Raw genomic sequence first — 6,119 nt, forward strand, 5'->3', positions numbered from 1 at the left:
TAAAGCTTTGAAAACTATGTGTAAACATGTATAATAATAATAATAATAATATTGTTCTCAGCTCAGGGATGCTGCTGGAAATGTGAATTTCCCTTGGGGGATGAATAAAGTATCTATCTATCTATCTATCTATCTATCTATCTATCTATCTATCTATCTATCTATCTATCTATCTATCTATCTAATATGTATTTGCAACTGTATATTTTTGTAATGTATTTATTTTAGAGATTTATTCTGTTATGTGTTCTACGGACGAATCAAAAAGAAGGGGCGGGGCAAACGCGGGCTGATGGGAAATGGGGTAAAGCTGAGTTACCGGTAGATCTGTCTGTTGTCGCAGCGGACAATAGTGGATAGATATTTTTCCCACCCTTAACTTTGGAAATATACATTTTGTTTCCTTGGATTACTTTCAACGGGACTCAGACTCTACAAGTCTGCATCATACGTTAATTACGGGTATCATTTTCCATTCTTGATGCCAACTGTGGTCCCAGGATTCATATTTGTGCTTGATTGCCGCAATTATGAAATTCACGGTAAGCCGTCCTCATCTTTGATGCCAGGTCCTTAGCTTGGCCTGCTAGGACCTTAACTTGGCCGCTTGGCCTTTTGATTTTTGTATTCCGGAGATGGAATAAGAGCTTGCTCTGTCCACTCCACGCATCGGCCCGGTATTGCAGTACCTCCGGGAACGGTGCATTCGCAATGATCGCAACATGGCTTTAGGGCTAGGACCTTAGCTTGGCCTTTTGGCTGAGAGTAAGTGTCCCGGCTCCTAGGCTTTGTAGCGTATAATGAACTGACCGATAACGGATAATGGATAATGAATAACGAAGATAGAACAATAACCCTTAAAAACCCCAAAAACCCCCCCGCTCCGGGAACGGTGCATTCGCAATGATCGCAGCAAGGCTTTAGGGCTAGGACCTTAGCTTGGCCTTTTGGCTGAGAGTAAGTGTCCTGGCTCCTAGGCTTTGTAGCGTATTATGAACTGACCGATAACAGATAATGGATAATGAATAACGAAGATAGAACAATAACCCTTAAAAAAAAACCCCTGTTGAGATTGTATTGTTTTCTGTTATTAGTGTCAATAAATTTGTTCAAACCAAAAAAGCCAGACATAACGAAATTGTGAATATGCTTGATTGCTGTTAAGATTGTCGAGAAGGGTTGTTCAAACCTCACATTGTTTGTTTGCTGTTATCAGTGTCAATAAATTTGTTCAAACCAAAAAATGAAGTAATAATAGTAGGCCTTACAGACTGTCCTGGGTCAAACCTTTGATTGTGTCGCAAGTCTTAATGCGGGCGCACGCGGCTAATACATGGATGAGGCTTGTGTAAGTATAAAAGTGGCAAATCACCTAAAAAGTAGTGGATGCGGCTTACAATCAGGTGCGCCGTATAGTCCGGAATTTACGGTACTTTCTCAGTAACCAGTACCGTAATGCATTCTTAATGAAATGTTGTAACTCAACTCAACAACATGGTGCGTTACTCCTCTACTTATTAGAAGCAGCTCATTAGACATAATATCTTCTGATCGTTAACTCTTCCTCCTATGCTCGTTATGTAACATACAAAGCTCAATTCGCCTGCAACACAAAGCTGAACATATTCAGATGGAAGTGTGGGCGTGTTTATATGTAAACGTGAGCACGAGAACACTGAATTTCTCCCTACTGATCATTTTGATAATTCCCCTACTGTATACACTTGCATCTAGGCTGTATTTACAACTATAAAAAATACTGAACTCCGGGGGTCAGTTCATAAATGCATATTTGATTGTGTTGTGTGTCACCAGTAGAGAGTGGTAGGCAGTGTGTTGGAATGGGGTGGGGCTTATACAGGAACAAACGTGAGCACAAAAATTACGGTAATAGAATGCTGAATTTTGATCTTTTTACATGTCAAATTATTTTTGCAATACACCATGCCTTGGGGAGAAAAAAGAAACGTCTTGGACAGTACCTAGACATTGAGAAGGAATTCTTCGAGTGGTTTGAAGCCCAGAGACATGAGGCTAAGTGTTCATTTGCAAGATCTTAAGATTGACCAAGCCAAGAAACATAAATGGTTCACCGCTTCCCTAGGTTGGTCAATTTTCTTTATTATGGAGCTATTTTTAAGCAGTTTTAAGGGGTCTGCTGCAAGGCGGGTAAATACAGTCATTTGTAACCGTCACGACCAGAACGGAAACAAGACCCGATTGTGTTACGTTTCTCACAAGTTTTATTAAAGGAAAGAGGAAAGGCTGCGCCCACGATCTGGTGTTCACCAGGCGCGGGAAGTAAGTCGCTCTCGTACTCGGATTGTGATCCGAACACGGAAGTGGATCTTCTGTAGCAAGCAATGGCGGTGTCAAGGCCGGAAAAACAGGTTGATAGCCGGGACAGGTGAGCAAAAACGTGGTCGGGGTCAGAAACAGGTCTTAAGTTATAGGGAGAGCAGACGTGGTCGGGATCAAAATCGGGTTGTAAGTCGGTACAGGAGGGCAGACTTGGTCAGGATCAAAAGGGGTCATAGCCGAAGAAAGACGGGAGCAAACACGGGACAGGTGGGAGACAGGGTCGAAAAAGGCTTGCCTAGTATACACTGAGGTTCGCAGACGGACTAACAAAAGGGGACAGACAGGACTGGGTACAAATACTGTTTGGGAGGCAGTTGGCGCCAAATGAGCGGGCACAGATGATTCACATCGGTAATCATGACAGTAACTACAAAGTTACTTGCCGAGTAACGCGCTACTTTTGGTGTCAGTAATCTGGGGGTTAAAGGAATTATTTTTCAAAGTACAGTAAAACTAGAATAATCCAAATTTGGTTTATCCGGATCTTCGCGATATCTGGATAAAAAGTTTAGTCTGGATTATAGCTAATGAACACCCTCAGAAAAATCTATTCATACTCCGGATTTTATGATCCGGATCTTCGGCTGTTCCGGATCAAAATCGTAATCATTTCGATCCATTCCTATGCATTTTGCCATATCTATTCCGGAGTTGTATTCCAAGTGGACATGCCATCTTTGACGTCTTCTTCCTAGAAGGGGCTGGATGACGTAACTTTCCCTGAAAGTGTATGCCATCCTTTTGTCCATAGACAAACAAATTTCTCTGTTTGTCTTCCTGGGACATGTTCCCAGTTATCACTGACTGACTCTATCTCATTGTGCTTCGATTCAAGTTGTGATCTATTCGTGCAAAAAGACACTGAAGGAGATTACGCTAGAGTATCACATCATGGCGTTAGTGAAGAAGAGGAGTCGAGAGGACCGGACATTAGAAGAAAAATGAAAGATCATACAACTCAGTAACAACCGCACTGATATGAAGAAGAAACATATGGTGGCTTATTTTCACATGAAACCTCAAACATTGAAAGAATTTCTGAAAAAGAAGGTATGTATGTTTCATGAGTATTCTGTAGTGGGTTTACATAATCCCCCCACGGAACACTGTTGTTGAGTAGACAGTTCCAGTGGGACAGGTTAGGAAGTTATGCTGTCCCTTCTTCCGGTTAGAGGGATAGCAACGTCCCATCGTTTTTGTGCCCGGTTTTGAAAAGCTATGTCAATAAAGCTCCCATTCGCGCCGACATTATTTACCTCGCCTTAGACTTCCGTTCTTACACTCTACAATTCTCATTTCATCTGTGTGAATATAAATGCATGAATTCATGTTCAATGATGAGTTTTTCGTGTTATTTATAATATACATCATTTTGAGGTCAAGGGTTCTGAGATTACCAGACATCGGCTAATTCAGTTTCAGATACAGATTTACTTTATTGTCATTCGTATACACGTGTATACAGAACGAAATGTCGATACATCTGACCCGCATAGTTTCTTTGAACGTCAGCCGTGATAGATAAGATTAACCATGTCTTCGTCAGAATTTTAGCGCAGCAGTTCGTCATCTCGCGGTTCGATGGCACTTCCAGTTGTTAAACGGTCCAGTTTATTGTCCAGATATTTGGATAATCCGGATAATTTTCCCGATCCATTTGAACCCTGAATGTTTTTGAGATGAAGTGTTTGAGGAGTATGTTAGGAGTGACGAGATTGGATAGATTGAGAAATGAAATTGTGAGAGACATAACTAGAGTAGTTGTAGAACTGAGCAAGCGTGTGGATAAGAGAGTACTCGGTTGGTTTGGACACATGGAGAGGGTGGATGAGGAGCGAATGTTGAAGAGGATCTATAGAGCAGAAGTAAATAGAAGGAGACCAAGAGGAAGGCCGCGATTGACGTCGATGGATAGTGTTCTGAGTGCACTGCAGGAAAGAGGTCTAAATATAGTGGAAGCTAGAGCTCATCTTGGTGATAGGAATGAGTGGAGAGGTGTTGTAAAAGGATAGTGGGATGTTTAGACGTGTTCTAAGGGACGGGCAGGGCACCCGTAGGATGCGGCAGGGGTAAACCAGTCAAAGCTGTTGGGCCCTGCTGTTGAACAGAAGAGTGTGTTGTGTCATCCTGACCAGAGTGACACGGCCGCTTTCGTGTGTCCGGTTTCATCTGGAGGGATGAAAGCATGACCAACTTGGGTGCTTAACTTGATTGGGTTTTTGGGCATTTGGGTTGGCCATGGTTCAAACTTTTTTGTGTATGATTTTGCTAATTTTTCCCTTTTTTATTTTCTTTGTTTTTGTATGTGTTTGTCTTGCTGTCAGTCACCCCTGTCGAGGGATATGACCATGGTAGATTGATAGGATTGAATCCTGATAAACCGAGTTTTACTGTATGTAACCAGTAATTTCAACTAACTACTTTTTTTCCCCAGTAATGTGCCCAACACTTAATCTGAGCATTTTCCCCCATTTCACCCAAACTCCCAAGTCCCAATGATTTATTTCTCCAGTTTCCTGGCTCTCTATCCTCCTATCTAAAACACATTTTTTGATCTCCCATTTAGTTTATGACTTACTGTTTCTTCTTTGAAGGATAAAATCTCGCAAGTGCACAAAATAATCCCTTAGCTCAAACCCACTTATCTCCAGCATGGATAGAAGTGACAAAACCGTTCCTTGTTTATCTGGGAGAAGAGAACAGAATATCAATTTAAAAAGTGGCAAACATAATGGGGCATAGCGAAGGGTGCATTTAGCTTTTAAAGTTCGCTTTACTTGCGGAAAGCTGACAAAGCCAACGAGCTTCAGTTAGGCACCGACCTTATGAAACATGCAGCCAATTACATCACATGGAGGTGATGCCAGGAGATATTCAACTACTTGTACCTTCATGCATATTAAGCATGTTTCCTTTTCTCTTCTCATCACTTATTCACACACAGCCCTTGACGAGCGGGATATGCCACCATGCGTTTTGTCAGCTCGGGCTTTTCCTGGCAGTACCAAAGACCGCTGTCAACAGCTGGAGGGTGATAATAAACAAAACACATTTTAATGACAACTATGAAACAACAGCAGTGTATTTAATAATTGGATGTTTGAATGCAATCTAATAGAAAAGACAATATCCTGCAGCTTTATATCCTAAATGAGTCTCCATGATGTGCCACGGGAAAAGAATAATCTGTGTCAGCCGCTTCAACTGTGGTCTTGATTAACTAAGTGTTGTACTTGTGTGATTGTGTATAAGACAAGCTGTGTAGTAAAATTAGCTAATATATGAAATGCATTATTTTGTCTTGATCTGTGTTTGTATGGGAAGTACATATTAACGTAATGTCTTAAACCAGTGGTGTCAAACTAATGTCATGTTATGCAAAGCTGCCTGGTAGAGGTACAGATTAGTTCTGAATCCTGTCTGAGACCATCACTCACCTTACCTGCATTTTATTTGGTTGAACCAAAACCAAATAATGCCAAGAAGGCAACCTTGATTGCACCATCCTTTTTAAGCGTAATTTTGTTATTTGTAATTGAAATAGGGGTGGCATGTTGGATGACTGCCGTGCACATCAGCCTCAAAGTTTGAAGGTCCCGGTTTCAGTTCCAGCAATTGTCCTTTCCGTGCCTGCGTGGGTTTTCTTAGGTTTTCTTTCCACTTTCCTCATAGTTTTCCAATTGCGTGGCAGGTTGAATGGTTACTCCAAATTTTCCCTTAGAATGAATGCGTGTGAGTGGTATTATGTCGCTGTGTGC

At 41.6% G+C, this 6,119-nt stretch overlaps 1 pseudogene; it reads left to right on the forward strand.

Annotated features, from left to right (window-relative positions):
- The first annotated feature begins 594 nt into the window (after positions 1 to 594).
- LOC148368695 (U2 spliceosomal RNA) lies at positions 595 to 711 on the forward strand (annotated as a pseudogene).
- The last annotated feature ends 5,408 nt before the right edge of the window (positions 712 to 6,119 follow it).

The sequence above is a fragment of the Urocampus carinirostris genome, chromosome 3, assembly GCF_059441175.1.
Source record: "Urocampus carinirostris isolate Australia breed hairy pipefish chromosome 3, RoL_Ucar_1.0, whole genome shotgun sequence".
Classification (NCBI taxonomy): domain Eukaryota; kingdom Metazoa; phylum Chordata; class Actinopteri; order Syngnathiformes; family Syngnathidae; genus Urocampus; species Urocampus carinirostris.